The 17,499-nt window shown below is 41.7% G+C and overlaps 1 protein-coding gene across 1 annotated transcript in view; it reads right to left on the bottom strand.

Annotated features, from left to right (window-relative positions):
- The window catches only part of LOC129710375 (phosphoethanolamine/phosphocholine phosphatase-like), a 37,278-nt gene extending 19,804 nt beyond the window's left edge, over window positions 1–17,474 (bottom strand). The window contains exon 1 of the mRNA XM_055657332.1: window positions 17,278–17,474. The gene's annotated coding sequence lies outside the window, so the exon portion shown is untranslated. The remainder of the gene's footprint in view (window positions 1–17,277) is intronic.
- Window positions 17,475–17,499: the final 25 nt, after the last annotated feature.

Raw genomic sequence — 17,499 nt, 5'->3', positions numbered from 1 at the left:
GGAAGAAGGATCTTGACACGAAATGTCACCTATTCCTTTTTCTCCAGAAATGTTGCCTGACCCAGTTAATAGTAAATGTCTGGAATACAGCAACATTACACTCGAGTTATTGTCACCTTGACATCTTCATTAACTATATCACTAGTTTTTAATTATCTTTCCTTGCATCCACCTTGTTTAAATCTGTCTGGCTTGGTGGAGAAACTTGTCAATAAGCACAACCTTCGCTATTCTCCATTTTCCAGAAAATGTCAGGCCAGCCTTGGAGATCTAAACTGACGCAGCTCTCACTTGCAAAGTGATAGTTCTGTTCCCTAGTATTACAGCCAAAATTACGGCATGTCAAAATCGATACTGCTTTGTGCAGCGTAAATAACTGCAAACAACTGAAACAGGCATTCAACAAAGAACAGGCATTCAACAACCTTACAGTTTCCAACCCACTGGAGAACTTCCACAAGAATAACTTATCCCATGTTGTTTCACTGAAGTGAAACATACGAGTCCATGTTCTACCACTGAAACTAGTAGAGATGTGAAGAGGTCCACATGTGCATGACCTGGTTTACCTGAAGAGGCCACTTCTCACAAGACACCCAGCTTCATTCTGCTATTTCAGATCATCTAGCCTCAAATAGAGCAGCCAAAATAGTGGAAAAAGCTTTTGGAAAGGAAATGTTACAAGATATTCAAAGCTGAACATAAAATACCTCTTGGCCATTTTTTCTTCAGTACAGGACAACTCCGCACAGTGCCACAAGATATAAACCTGCAGAACACATGGTGAAGAGAATGTTGTGAAAATGCTTGAACAGAAACAACAATGTCATTCAAATGACTAGAATGCTGTTCCAAGCAAGATGAGCAGTCTGAAGAAGAGTCTCAACCGTCACCTCTCCATGTTTTCCAGAGATGCTGCCTGACCTGCTGAGTTACTCCAGCACTTTGTGTCCTTTTGTGCATTAACCAGCATCTGCAGTGCTTCGTTTATACAAGATGAGTGTATTCGAACTCTTAGCCCCACGAATTGAAAATAGCACAGGGGAGGAACTACAGAAGAGATTTGCTGAGACTAGAGACTGATTAAAACTGAAAGCAGAATCCAAGGATCACATCAATCAAACATTCTCTGCTAGACACTGAACCATTAGTTTATGACATGGTGTCTGAGATGGATCCAGTGAACATGTCAGGAAATGATCTCAATAAGTTAACAGATGGGGGACCCATTTTATGAATATGCCTTTGTGCCTCAACATAACATTTTACACAAATATAATGGGACACTGAAATAATAACCACTCGGGAGAGATTTTGTGGGTAAAGAATGAAGTACATGGTAAATGAACTGACAGCGAGGGTGAGCATGATAAAATCAAGAAAAAATATTTAGGAAGACAGAGAGGCATTAAATCAAGTTATCAAAGAACTTAAACACAGTGGCATATTTTACAGATTCAGATTCATTTTTTGTCACATACACCAAAATGCAATCAAATTCCTTGATCACATGAAGCTCAAAGAGTGAACAGCACGCATGGTGATGATAAATACACGCATGGTGATGATAACCAACTGATGTACAACTGAACTAGTGCAGAAAAATTACTAACGTGCAAGAATGGAATAACCAAATGAAGCAGAGTTAAGAGTAAGAGAGTATGTGGCAACAACTCTTGGAAGCAGGTGACTGATTCAGGAGTCTGATAGCAGTGGGTAAGAAGCTGTTCTTAAGTCCGGACATTCGAGCTTTCAAGCTCCTTATTTACTCTCAGAAGATGGAAGAGTGAAAAGGTGGCAGACATCATTGAAGGTGTTTCCAACCTCCCTGATGCTACGCTCCATGAAGATTGACTTGATAGAAGGAAGTATCCCGGACCGCAATACATACTGTCAGAATACTTTCTCTCTAGTGCACCTGTGGAAGTTTGAGAGAATCCTCGCGGACATGTTGAATCTTCCAACAAAGAAAATACATACACTGATGTGCTTTCTTAATCACTGTGTCAGCACAAAGGTTGTTGATGATACGGATGCCAAGGAACTTGAAGCTGTCGACCATCTCTACAGCAGCTCCATTGATGAGGACAGGGTTGTGTTCTTCCTCCTACTTCCTTTTGCCAACAATCAAGTATTTCACCTTGCTGACGTAACGGGCAGGATTGTTCCGACACCATATTTCAAACTTCCCAATCAGTGCTCTGTCTGATCATTGTTGGTCAAGAAACATCACAGCTTTGTTGTCAAAAAATTGGAAATGATGGCACAGCCTGGATAAAAGCTAAGGCCACAATACTATAAGTAACTCAAATATATAACACGGCTTAATCAGGTCAGAATAAGAACAAACCAAGTGCCAAGATTTAGGAAGACAGAAGAGAAAAGTAGATAAATTCCAATAAGCTTTCAACTTTGATCACACGGCACCAACCTATTTCTCTGTGGAGGGAGTGGGAGGGACACAAAAAAAGGACTTCAAGGTTGATACTAGAAAAATAGACTTCATCCACAAAATTAATGGGCAGGATGAGTTCTCTGTCTGAAGTACAGTATGGCCACAGTGTGACTGTTTGCGTTTCCGGGGAAGATCAAAACTCTGAGCTGTCAATATAAGCTACATTAAATGAAATCCAACCAAGAATTAGTCAGAGGGTGGAGCGAATGTGTCAGTGAGTAAAGGCACCCACCCTATCATTAATTCAGTGAATATAAACCTGTAGTTTATGTGGCACAGAGTGAATATTTAGTAGTTTATTGTTGTCACGTGTACCGAGATACAGTGAAAGGTTTCTCGTTGCGTGCTATCCGGACAGTGAAAAGATTATACATGATTACAATCAAGCCGTCCAGTGTACAGATACAGGATAAAGGGAATAATGTTTAGTGCAAGACAAGGTCCATTAGAGTCCGATTAAAGATAATCCGAGGGTCTCCAATGAGATAAATGGTAGGTCAGGAGTGCTATCTAGTTGGTGAAAGGATAGTTCAGTTGCCTGATAAAAGCTGGGAAGAAACTGTCCTGAGAAGAACTAGAGGCTTATCCTGATTACAACGAGGAAAGATAGGAGGAAAAGATGAAATAGAAACTCTGTCATGGACATGGTAGGCTGAATGGCCTTTCCTGTGCTTGGATGGCACAGAGGTGCAGTTAGTAGAACTGTTGCCTCACAGCTCCAGCCATCAGGGGTCAAACCTGACCGCTGCTGCTGTCTGTGCGGAGTTTGCACGGTCTCCCCCTGGCCATGCGGGATCTCCAGCTTCCACATCCCATTGATGTACTGTGGGTAGATTAATCGACTACATTGAGGTGTAGGTGACGTATTGAATCTGGGAGTTAGGAGATTGGTGGAAATGTGGGGAGAATAAAAATAAGATACGTGTAAATGAATGTTTGTTGGTTAGCGCAAGCTCAATGGCCCGTTTCTGTGTCGACTCTATTTTCATTTTGTTTTCAATTATAAATAAAATGACATGATGATTAGCAAACAAAACTTCTGGATTTATAACAGCTCTTCAAATTTAATTTTGATTGAATTGAAAGATACAGTGTGGAAACAGGTCCTTTGGTCCACCATACTAATGTGTAGGAAAGAACTGCAGATGCTGGTCTAAATCGAAGGTAGACACAAAATGCTGAAGTAACAGCAGGACAGGCAGCATCTCTGAAGAAGGGTCTCGACACGAAATGTCACCCATTCCTTCTCTCCAGAGATGCTGCCTGTCCCGCTGAGTTACTCCAGCATTTTGCGTCTACCTTTGTGTCCATACCGATCATTGGTCATCAATTCGCACTGGTTCTATGTTATCCCACTTTCTCATTCACTCTCTTACACACTAGGGGTGATTTACAGAGGCAAATCAACTTACAAATTTTGTTTTGTGCTGAAGAAAAATAGCATTGTTCCACCTCTCTAACTGACCAGATGCTTTCTTTTAAAACATAGAACACGAACAAGTTCTTCGGCCCACAATGTCTGTTCCGAACATGATGTCAAGACCAACTCTTATCTGCCTGCAAATGGTCCATATCCCTCCATTCCATGCATATAAGAGTTGGTCTTGCATATCCATGTGCCTATCCATAAGTCTCTTAAATGCCTCTATCGTGCCTGCCTCAACTACCATCACCAGGAGCGTGTTCGAGGCACTCACTAACCTCTGTGTAAAAAAACTTGCCCCATGCATTTCCTTTAAGATTCATGCTTTGATTCTGTGCGAACAGGGATTGTAATGGCATGGATGCCCATGTTCACCTTTGAGACTTCCACTAAAGCAATGATCACTGTGCCAACTAGAAGGTACACTGTATATACTGAATGCACTGGGACATCAGAACAGCTGACAATTGTTGCTGGTGGAACATGGCAGCAGTATGTTTGAGAAAAACACTCTCTAGAACTTAAATGGTGAATGCGTACTTCTGGAAGGTTGACAATGTTTCCAGGGCGTGCTATTCTTGAATTGGGAACGCCCAACTTTGAACTTCGATATAAAGTACACAGAAAGACTATTCTCGAAGGACACGGTAATTGAACCTGTTTAATTGATGGTGACTTCAATATAATAGCTAATGTAATCAGAAAGCTGATAGTGCCTGTTGTTTATGCTGCTTTTTACAGGGCATCATTCATTTTGGGAAGGGTTTATATTTATTCTTGTGTAATGCATTATTATTAGGTTTGCACTCTGAACGGATACAAAGTCCATTCTTATTTGTCACATGTCACCACATTGGCAGAATCAGATGCAATGTAATGTGTACCTTCACAGTACAGTGTGTGTATATGCTTTATCAGGACATCTAGATTTTAACTTCTAGGAACGTACTATGCATGTTGGAGTGAGGAAGTTGGGAAATGATAGAAGATGGAAGCAGTACCATTATAAGCTTATGAAATTCGGAAAATTGGATGTTCTGATTATTTTGCTGTATTTATGTTAATGAGGTGGGGTCCCTCCTACAAGCAGTCCAAATGACAACTTAAACTTATTCGGAGATCTACTTCACAAGAACAAAGAGTGTAAAGGCAGAGAGGTGATCAAAGAGTGAGAGAAATTGTTTTTGGATCCCGTTCAGAAGGGAAGAGGTTTAATTGTGGCAGGGGATGGGTTCGATTATGGTTAGTTGGGTGTTTATTCTGATCAGGAATGCAAACTGATCACAGGATGATGTTGGAGAGCATTGTTCTCGTGGGAGTTAGTAGGGTCTGCAGTAAACACTCCATGTCTTCCTAAACTGTAACCAATGCCGGGAAGACACAACTCTTATCAGGCAACGGTCCACTCACCAGCTGGAGACCGGTCCTGACCTCCCAGCTATTTCATTGGAAACCTTCAAACTATCTATAATTGGACTTTATCTTGCACTAAACATTATTACGCCCATTATCCTGTATCTGTCACCTGTTGACGGCGTGATTGTAATCGCTGACTGGATAGCACGCAACAAAAAGCTTTTCACTGCATCTCAATGATACACTAAACTGAACTCTCAGCATGTTCACTCTATAACTTTCCCTTTACTTAAGTTTGAAATGATTGTATTTACTGTATCTGTAGTGTTACCTAATCTGACCGGATAGCATGCAAAACAAAAATTCTCACCGTACCTTGGTACACAGGACAATAATAAACCTAAACGGAACTGTTCAATGAATTTGCCTCTTTCCCTGCATTTATTAAATGGAACATAGGCAGGTTTGATTTCTGTTCCAGATTTTCTTTTCATTTAAAACTTCAATGCTATTACATACAATGCTTTTTTGAAGTCAAAGTAAGTTTCAATTCATCTATCCTAATGTGAATGAGGTTATCTTTAGTGACTCAAGTGTGACATTTAAGGCAATGTAATCATGAAAATCAGTCCATCGGGGGGTGATGTCAAAGACTATAATGGTGCTCAGTTTGATGCTTCTTTTGAGAAGGGCGTGTTTCCACACTGTATCTCTCAACTATAAATCTGAACTAAACTAGAGATTTTTTTAGAAAAGCTAATCAAGAACTGATGTTATTTATCAAAAATTATACTTTAGCAGGACATTTGAACATTAAATCCACAAATCTCTGATACTTAACGAGCAAGAACACAGAGGTTAATGTAACATCCTTAACAGTTTGCGGTTTAAAGAGTTTTATTAAATTGTGCTACTGCCTCGTTGAAAGCAAAGATACTAGAGGAGCGTATCTTTGTTTAAAAGGATCAGCTAGAGTTAAATCGACGATGTATTTTCAGAAATGCAGCCAGCTGTAGATTGTAGTTTGTAAACAATAAACATCGTTTTTTTATCAGAACAGCGGTACTCACAAAGCACCAAAAAACCTTTGTTGGAGAATCAAAAGACACATGACTTGATCAAGTGTGACATAATCAACTGAGCAGAGCTTGAAAATGCAACATGACAACGTTTCTAAATCCTTTTTGTAAAGAAAAAATATCTGTCACAGGAGTTTTAACAAGGCTTTGATCTGCCATACATCAAATGACTTTCCTTTCCACATCTCAGTAACACCATTTTATTCTTTATGATTGGACATATTGTGGTAATCAGATAATCAGCATCAGATTAAAATAAAGGTTAATGTCACAACTCGTGAATGAAGAACGTGACTATTTATATTCCTTTATCTTCCGACTTTATCTTTACATTTCCCCGTCAATTTTAATGTCATTTTTACAAAAGCAGCTCTATTGTGAAAATGTCTTACGGGTACCATTGACAGTGCTTTTAGACAACCACTTTTGTATCAATCCTTATCTACAATGAAATGTATGCAGTTTAGTTTAGTTTGTCACATGTACCAAGGTACAGTGAAAACATTTTGTTGGTGAATTTTATTACTTACTTTTGATTTGTTACTTACTTAGAGATACAGCGTGGAAACAGGCCCTTCAGCCCACGCCAACCATTGATCACCCATTCACACTGGTCCTATGTTATCCAACTTTTAAAACCGCTCTCTACACCTTTCAGGCAAATTACAGAGGCCGGTTAACCTACAAACCCGCATGTCTTCGTGAAGTGGGAGGAAACTTAAACACCCCGAGAAAACCCATGCAGTGACAGGGAGGACGTGCAAACTCCGCACAGATAGCACAGGATGAACCGGATCTCTGGCGCTGTGAGGCAGCCGCTCTACCAGCTGCGCCACTGTGCCGTCCGTGAGTTGTGTCAGTACAAATTGCTTTGACAGAGCTCAGAGGGTGATTCTCTAATGATTTGTTGTAGGTTCTTTCCAGATACAATACATACCACACTCAAAATCTTTGGGGTCCGTGTACTGTGTAAAAGAATTGTACTGTGCTGCAAAATGTTTTGTTGGTTCAGTGGCTATATCTGGAAACATACTTCTGTTTTACAATGCATTTCTTTAAAAAATATTTAGCAACAAAATTATTGCTACGTACATTTTCCATATACAAAATATTTTGGTCAAAAGTCATAAAAAGGGAAGATAATCGGAGATAGCCTGAAAACATGACCAATGTGATCACATTTCCTGATAGAGCCTAGAGGGTAATAAAAATTTTCAATAGGATGTTTTTATTTGAAATTTGATGGCTACCCGCCAAAGTCTTTTGCCAAAAAGCTTAATCTTTGAACAAACTCAGAATGAATGATTGAAACGTTCCTTTTCTCTACAATTCTTACAGAATCAAAATATAATTATTTCAAATATAGTTCAGCAAAATCTGCTGGGGTAAAATGTTATGTCGTTGTGGTGTTGTGATGTTTACAATGTAGAGAAATAGTGCGTTTTTGAGGAGTTAGTAGTGAATCACAAGCTTTTCATAACCATTCTGCTTTTTAAATGGTTGTGGTAGGAGGGCTCAGGAATCAGGAATTAAGGGCATCAGGAATAAGAATATACAGTAAATGCTGGACATTCTCAGTGTGAAAGGATGGAGAGCAATTGTAAATGTCAGCCAGGTGTCAAAAGCACCAGATGTTAGTGCTGACCATTCTAAGTTTTGTCACTTCTCGCATCCAAGACTAATTTTATTTTCCCCGTCAAGGAAGACGGATTAGAGGAACTATATTCCATGGAAGAGCAGTGTTTTTTTAATGTGGAAACCCACTATAAGAAGAAGGGTCCCGACCTGAAACATCATCTATCCATGTTCTACCTTCGATATTGCCTGACTCGTTGAGTTATTCCGGCACTTTGTGTTTTTTATTGTAAACCAGCCTTGTTTCTACATTTCACCATTGTTTAGTTTATCGAGGTCGATGTAACTGGAATGGCGACATTCTTTAACTTTTAGATAAGCTCACTGCTTGGTCCTAACTACGTATTTCCTATTTCTATGGATACCAAAAGTACCCTAGTCTGGAAGGTGAAAGGATTGTCATTATATTTTTAACAGAGAAACGAGAAGTGAATATTTTTGGAAAAGGAAATACTATTATTCTAAGGGTAAGATAACAAAAACTTTACAAACGATAAAGAAAGAGGAATAACATTGTTGACAGAGATGTCAGAAGATAGGACACCAAGCCTAACATTCACAAGCAATACTTCCATTTCCATCCTAAAAGACAATTGTGGTTGTGTATACATGGATCAGTCTGAAAATCCATGTTCTCCTGAGATGGTGCCTGACCCACTGAGTTAATCCAGCACTTTGTGTCCTTTTCTTTTGGCAGTGGTTATATTATACTCAGGAACTTTGTTCAAATGCATCTGGCCCATTTTTAGATTGAACGCTGTCTCGGAAGTAATGCTAATGTTCCAAGTTGGAATAGTGATCACAAACCTGCAACAAGCAAAATAAAATACTCCGCAACTATTGCCCCAGTGATTGTGAAAGAGTTGCTTTGCCTGCGGGAGGATGCAGCAGTGAGATATTTTCCAAAATTACATTGCAACTTCAAAGTCACATGAAACAGTAATTGCATTGAATACATGCTTCAAAAAGTCAACTTCCCATAAATGACAAAACCAGAAAAAACAGCAAGAAGAAATTACATGCTGAAAATAATTTGAATGAAATGATGAAACATATTTGAGTATCATACTTCCCCACCCACTATGGTTTGGAGGGTTGCATGCCTAGAAATTGGATTAATTTATCTCAAAAAAGGTGAAATCCAATTTCTAGGCATGCAGCCCTTAAAGCCAAAATGCATGGGGAATTATGATACTGAAATATGTTTCATCATTTCATTCAAATTATTTCCAGCATGTATTTTCAGTTTTCAATGCATTATCCATTGGATAAATTACTATTTCATGAGACTTTGAAGTTGCAACTTAATTTTGGAAACTAACTTTGAAATTTGGAAAACCGCTGCATCTTCCCGCAGGCAAAGAATCTCTTTCACATGACTGGGGTAATAGTTGCGGAGTATTTTATTTTGCTTGTTGCAGGTCAGTGATCACTATTCCAACTTTAATGGAGCAAATCAAATCAGCTTTTAGGTTTAGCATTACTTCCGAGACAGCGATCAATCTAAAAACGGGCCAGATGCATTTGAATAAAGTATCTGAATATAATACAATCACAACCACTCTCTCAATTGTTGTGATAGTGCCTGCCTCATCTACCTCCTCCAGCAGCTTGTTATATAAAGACCCACCACCCATTGTGTAAAACTGTTGCCTCGAGTCAGGTTCCTATTAAATAGATAGGTACTTATCATGTATTAATGTATTATAACCAGTGTGGGTTGCATTATATTTGAGGGTGGGGAGTGGGAACGGAGAACTTGTACAATAGTGAGAGTATTTGTAAACTCCATCTACCGAACACCACAAGCTTCACATCGTAAGCGAGTACTTCATTCCTCTCAAGGTGCCTACAATTGAACATAATAACAACCTTATGTTCTGTAACCACACCAGTTATTTATGTATAAAGACGCAGAGCTGGATTAAGTCAGCGGCTCAGGCAGCATCTCTAGAGGACATTAATAGGTGATGTTTCTGGTCGGGACTCTTCCAGCCAAACATATCCTCCAGAGATGCTGCCTGACCCACTGAGTCACGCCAGCACTGTGCCTTGTTTTGTAAACCAGCATCTACAGTCCCTTGTGTCCACTTATTTATATATTATGCACAAGTTCAAACAGGTGATCTTACAAAACAGGACGCGAGGGATTATTACATGTCATCTGGAATCTTTCATCTGATTTTTGATGAACTACAATATATTGGGTTAAGGATTAGGCTGTACAAAGGATCATTAAGTATGGACAGCAGCAGGCTTTTATTAGAAGCTGCCCCCTATCGGGGAGGCTTTAACTGTCTGTGCATTTCACGCCTCCTGCCTCTGCTCTGCTGGGACATGGCTGGTGCATTTGCCTGGGCAACCTTGCTCGGCCTCTTGCTCCTGTTGTTCATGGGTCTCCAGCTCGTACCCTTCTAGCTCCATGCATATGGTGCTATTGCTTGCCACTGGCAGCCACCTTCAGATTGCTTAGTTGGGCGGCAAGCAACACTCAACGCCCAGTGTTCTGCCCCTGCTACGCATGTGGTGCAGTGTGTCGTTGGCTGCTGCAGACACCAGAGGCTCAGTATCAAGAGGACCATGGCATTTGTCTCATTTCCGCTGGTGTTTGCATGACTCTTGGCAACTGCAGAATGGCGTCACAACCCACGAAAGCAGAGGCTCCCATGACTCAATCGACTGGGCACGACCCAGCGCTGACCGAAGAGCGGCACAGTGGTGCACCTGGTAGAGTTGCTGCCTCACAGCACCAGAGATCCGGGTTTGATCCCGACTGTCTGCGTGGAGTTTGCATGCTCACCCTGTGACCACATGAGTTTCCTTTGGCTGCTCCAGGTTCCTCCCATGTCCCAAAGACCCGCTGATTTGTAAATTAATTGGCCCTGGTATGTAGGGAATGGACGCAAAAGTGGGATAACATAGAACTAGTGTGAAAGGGTGATCGATGGTTGGTGTAGACTCAGTGGCCTGAAGGGCCTGTTCCCATGCTATTTCCATCAATCAATCCAACAAACATGTCTGGCAGCTTGGTCTGGACACACATGCGCTTCAAGCTCAGTTTTTTTCAAGAATGGGATCGGTTTTATTGAGGAGCTACAGCTGTTTATAATCTTAAATACAATTAAAATGTACAGATACTGTGTTTGAAAGTGGTGTTTGCAAACATTTCTGTAGTGTCTGTTGAATATTCAGTTCAATAGATTCTTAATAATTAGTTTCCTTTTAAAAAAAGTTTTCCCCCAGAATTGGGTAGCACAGTGGCGCAGCGGTAGAGTTGCTGCCTTACAGTGCTAGAGACCCGGGTGGATCATGACCACAGGTGATGTCTGTGTGGAGTTTGTACGTTCTCCCCGTGACCTCATGGGTTTTCCCCGGGTGCTCCGGTTTCCTCCCACACTTCAAAGACGTGCAGGTTTATAGGTTACTTGTCTTCTGTAAATTGTCCCTGGTGTGTAGGATAGAACTAGTGTACGGGGAGATTGTTAGTTGGAATCGGTGGGTCGAAGGCCTGTTTCCACGGTGTATCACTAAACTATATTAAACTAAACTAAAATCTCCTGGGCAGCAATTAAAGGGCAACACACATTGCTGACTTTGAAGAGGCTTCCTGGCAATAATAGATTGGGTTCTCTGCTTTCTCCTTCCCAACACGGGTTTGTGTCATGTTCAATTCTATGGGTATCTGATGCAACCAGCAACAGTGGTACAACCAAGCAGGCTGACTGAAAGATTCCATCACACAGTAAGCCAGGAGTAAGAAGCTTTAAACATATATAACTGTCTAAGTACAACAAGATAAAGATTAGGTGTGGACGAGGATTAAGATAGAAAATGAAACGCAAGTACGCTTCAATAATTTATTTACCAAATTAAAATCTATGGAATTGCGATATTATTCTGGGGGATGGAGTTATAATATAATGATATTAATTAAAACTAGCATTAAAAAAACCCAATATACAAAAACTTACTTTACCAAGTTCAGAAAGATTGCTCCACAAAAATAGTAGAAGCAAAGAACTGCAGATGCCAGTTAATATACCAAAGGACACAAAGTGCTGGAGTAACTCAGCAGGTCAGGCTGAGAATATGGATAGGTGACTTTTCGGGTCAAGACTCTTTTTCAGATTTATTGTGGGGTTGGGGGTGGGGGGGGGGGGAGAGGGGGCAGGACAGGTTGAGGCCCTTCTTCAGATTGATTGTAGGGGAGAAGATGAAAGCTGGAAAAGGGGAGAGGCGGGACAGGAGATAGGTCGACACAGACGAGGGGAATTATTTGACAGATTGGTTCATTCGGCATTAAAAACAGTTCATTCAATGAGGTGCTACATTTTCAATGGTTGGAAGAGCAAAGAAAGTCCATATAAAGTTGGTTCACATCAAATGAGTGATTCTGTCCCGATGGTTTCATAAAGGTTTATAACAGCACATTCTGTGGAGAAGCAAGATGCCACTAAAAACAACCTCTGGGGCCCTATATTTAACTGCATATATTTGGGCAACAGAAATCTCTGCCAAGTTCAAAGAGTAAGGACAGTGAATATTAATAGCTTTGTCATCATTCCAACTGCATATTACGGGCTGACGTAAGTATCTTCAGAAGTGCTTTAAAAGTAATTCAATCACACTGTCTCAACAGTTAATTATTTAGTAACTGGGAAGATCTTGCAACAAAATAGCTCTTCGCTGTTCTCTGTCATTATATTCATCTAAGGAAAAGAGGTGGACTAAAAACGAATGGAAAAATGATCACAATTATTAAAAATGCAGACATCAAAATGGGCGCTAGACAGAATATTATGAAACACGCCAAATAAAAAGTGGACATTTTTTCATTTTTAAACTGTACAAACTTTACCCTTACTCTGATGCCCTTCAACCAGAAAGTCTGCAGAGTTGTCACTGATAATTACACAATGTTCAATTCCATTCATAACACTTCAGCTAATGAAGCAGTCTCTGCATGCCTGCTGCAAGACTTGGATAACATTCAGGAATGAGCTGATAAGGAATAAGTAACAGCCTTGCCAGAGAAAAGTGCCAGATAATAATCATCTCCAAAAAAGGAGAACCTAGCCACCTACCCTTGACATTCAATGGCATTGCCATCATTGAGTAGGTCACCATCACCTTCCTGGGGGTCACCATTGACCACGGAATCAACTGGACTGGCTTTGTAAATGGTGTAGGCACCAGGGCAGGTCATAGGCTGGGTATCCTATAACTCACCTCCCGACACCTTTTGCCCCACAATGAGGCATAAATCAGCAACTGGACGGAATACTCTTCACTTGACTTGTTGAATGCAGTACCAAATACTCTCAAGCACAGTGGTAGCACCTTCATCTGAATGACCACAGTGATCCAGGATGGTTGGTCAGGGCAATAAATACTAGCCGTTCACATAGTCGTAAATGAATAATTAAAAAAGGTAACGTACAACTCATTTTTGGGTCTGATTATATTTCCTCCATATTGGCAACTCCTCGCAGTTTGCTAAATTCCATACTCTTATCATTGGTAACCTTTAAACCTTTCCTCCGTTTTCCAATATCTGCTATTCACATTGACTCAACCAATGACCTTCAGAAACATTGCATCTAATGTCCTTTGCAGAAAAGACAAGCATTAACCAATTTTCATTATTTTCTGTCTTTAGGTAATTTAATTTTTTTAGTCCCGAGTGGGATATTTGCTTGCTAATAAAATACTTATGTTTTCAAACCGTTTAGTGTCAATTGTTGTTCTTGTGTTGCCTGTCTTATTTTCCTCACTCTTCCTCTCCCCACTTATGACTTGTAGCCTTCAGAAGATCAGTCTTCCATTGCACAAAGTGGAACTGGTCAAAACTTGCATCAAGTACGAAAACTGAACACAAGTTGTAAATGGTGTGAATAGTTTGACAAGAGAAAGGGCTGGCAACTCTGCAGTGAGTTCCTTGCCTTTTCTCTCTCTCTCTCTCTCTACGAATCGTCCACAAGGTGAAGTAGGGGTGGGATAGATTACCTTCCATTTATGTGTCTGACTGGAGCTCCAGTGACATTGAAGGAGGTCAGTATAGAATGTGTGCAAAGCAGCACCCATGGCTGCAGTGTGATTTATCAATAACAAGGTACTCAGCAACAATTGTCAAGTGTGTAGGAAGAAACTGCAGATGCTGGTTTAAACCGAAGATAGAAACAAAAAGCTGGAGTAACTCAGCGGGCCAGGCAGCATCTCTGGAGAGAAGAAATGGGTGGAGTTTCAGGTTGAGAAGGATCTCGACCCGAAATGTGAGCCATTCCTTCTCTACAAAGATGCTGCCTGGCCCGCTGAGTTACTCCAGCTCTTTGCGTCCAACAACTATTAAGTAGTCTTTCAAAGCATCTTCTAAATCTATCAACTTTGTGGCTGGAATGAAAAGGGCAGCAGGCACACAGGAACACCACCCCTTAGAACACAGGACCAGTACAGTGCAGGGATCTGGACACAAGGAACTGCAGATGCTGGAACCATGCATAGAACACAAAAGTGCTGGAGTAACTCAGCGGATCAGGCAGCATCTGTTTCAGCACAGGGACAGGCCCATCTGCTCACTGTCTGCACCGACCACGATGCCAAATTAAACTGACCGCATCTGCCTGCACATCATCCTATCCCTGGATTTTCTAACGTTTGATTACATGTCTCTAAAATATCACTATCATGACTGCCTCCTCCACCTACCTCCCCCATCCACCCCCCAACAACGGCATGTTCCAGGCACCTATCAACGTGGTTGTTTTCCCCGTGTCAGAGCCTGCGGGGATACATCAGTGAAGTCGATAAAATTATGAGAATAGTGGTAGACTCTGATAGAGTCTTTTGTTCCAGGGTGGAACTGTCAAATACTAGAGGGCATGTGTTTAAAAAAAAAAACTTGCCTTGCAAATCTCCTTTAAACATTCTCCTCTCATCTTAAAGCTATACCCTCTAGTATTTGACATTTCTACTGTGGAAAAAAGTTTTGTTTAGAGTCTACTATTGCACTCATAATTTTATAAGCATCACTGATGTATCCCCTCAGTCTCTGACACGCTAGAGAAAACAATCAAAGTCTGTCCAACCTCTCCTTGGAGATAATGTTCTATAATCCAGGCAACATCCTGACCAGGCTCGTCTGTATCCTCTCCAAAGCCTCCACATCCTCGCTATAGTGTGGTGACTAAAATTGCACACATTACTCCATTTGTAGCCGAACTAAAGATTTATAAAACTGCAACCTGACCCCCTGAATCAATATCCTGTTCAATGAAGGCAAGCGTGCCATTTGCCCCACTTGTGTTGCCGCTTTTTGCACCCCAAGATACCTCTGTCTGGAGAAGGGTCTCGACACGAAATGTCACCATTTCCTTTGCTCCAGAGATGCTGCCTGTCCCGCTGGGTTACTCCAGCTTTTTGTGCCCACCTCTGTACATCAATGATCCTGCAGTAAGTCTCCTACTATTTACTGCACTACTATTACTTTCCCTACATTTGACCTCCAAAATGCGACCTTGCACTTGCTCAGATTAAACTCTGCCAATTCTCCACCATATCTGACCTATGTAATGCTGTATCCTGTACCAACAACCTTCTTCACCACCCACAGCTACCACTATCCACAGCTACCATCTACCTCATTGGAGACCCTCTCATTATCTTTAATCGGACTTTACTGGACTTTATCTTGCACTAAACATTGTTCGGTATCTGTACACTATAGATGGTCCGATTGTAATCATGTACAGTTTTTCTGCTGACTGGATAGCACGCAACAAATATTGTTTTTCACTGTCCCATGGTACACATGACAATCAACTATACTTGACTGATTTCTGAAAATGACAGTAACTCAGCGGGTCAGGCAGCGACTCTGGAAAACATGGATAGGTTACCTTTCGGATGTGACCCTTAAGGTAGTGGAGAGCTACCTTCCTGGATCACCATGGTCATTCTAGTGAAGGTACCCTTAAGGTTCCCGACCCGACACACCTAGAAGGTCTCGACCCGAAACGTCACCCATTCCTTCTCTCCAGAGATGCTGCCTGTCCCACTGAGTTACTCCAGCATTTTGTGTCTAACATCACTTTGACATGTTCTCCAAAGACGTTGCCTGATCCACTGAGTTACTCCAGCACTTTGTTGCGTTTACTTTTGGCAAATCAGCTTCTGCTGTTCCTTGTGTCTACATCGCCGATTTTTGGGTCGTCTACAAACTCAATAATCAGCCCGCCAACATTTTGGAAATCATTATGTTACACACTCTCCTCACCTGGGCATAGGTTGCCTCTCAGCCAGTATGAGTGAGTGTAGAGGTTGTGTGAACTCTATAGCGAGCCGCACTGCGGGAGGACCACAGTGATTCATGAGGATATCTCACCATCGCTCTCTCAAGGGCAAGTTGGAGCAGACGGCAAGGACTTGGCCGCGCCAGCAACACTCATATCCCACGCATGAAATATGGAAAACAACTCTAATTGTAGGCGCGTGGGTGACGGGATGACTCGAAAGAAAGAAATAGGATTGACGCTTTCTGAAAACGGCATTGGGTGTCAAGAGCCGGTGCCTGAGAGGCGCTGAGTCCACGATTCCGCTCACTGTTGACATCCCATTGACATTAGAAACATCGGCAGTGCAGATCCATCCTTCCCCTGCCCCGGTTACAAGGCGGTTGGGTTGGGGAGGGGAGCGACCGGAATCTGCCCAGTTACCCCGGTTAACGGCGCCACCCGTGTGTGTGTGTCGAGAGGTTAGGCGGCTACCGGTTGAAGATGAAGTTGCGTTGAGAAGATGCGCCGCGTTTGCAATGTGGGCTCTCAGTGCGGCGCTGGCATCGGCGCAGTTGTCGCGTTTGCGTGCAGTTCTGATATTGCCCTAATTAGATATACGGGGCTTTTGTATTTATTCGGGGGAAGTATGATCAGAAGCCAAGATGTTAAAAAACACAAACAAAAGGACGGGGGGGGGGGGGGGGTTGTTGATGCATTGCCGCAGCGCCAACAGTGAAGAGGGGAAATGTTTTTTTTTAATTAAACAGGGGATAAAAGGATTTAACGAATGAATGGGCAAAGGGAGCGCTAAATATCAGAGCTGTTATCTTGAAGACAAAAAAAACAAAACAAAAGCAGTTATCTTCAAGACAAAAAAAAAAGGCAAACCGGGCATTATTTGCAGAAGGACCGACAACTTTCATCAGCAAGTCCTTGAGATGACCCAAAGCTAAACAGATAAAGACGGAGGACGTCTTAAATCATCTTAAATGGAGTTTTAATTGAACAGTAATCGCCGCTTGGTTCCGCGATGCCCCCGAGCTGCTATCGCTTACTTACCCGTATTCAGGGCTCGGGTGAGATTGTAACGTTGTTGCAGAGAAGATGCAAGGCAGGAACATAGGAGAGCTGTCGGTGGGCTGTGACCTCGGCAGCGACTGGTGCAAGTGCTTGTGGCGGCTGAGAGTAACCCCGGGCAGCTTCTGTTGAAATGTTGCACTCAATGTTGCAGTTTCCAGGAAATGGGAGGGTTCAATTGTGACGGCAGCAGGAGCGCAGCCA

The sequence above is a fragment of the Leucoraja erinacea genome, chromosome 27 (genome assembly GCF_028641065.1).
Source record: "Leucoraja erinacea ecotype New England chromosome 27, Leri_hhj_1, whole genome shotgun sequence".
Lineage (NCBI taxonomy): Eukaryota > Metazoa > Chordata > Chondrichthyes > Rajiformes > Rajidae > Leucoraja > Leucoraja erinaceus.
Note: the sequence above shows the minus strand (reverse complement) of the source record. Positions and strands in the feature narration are given on the sequence as shown.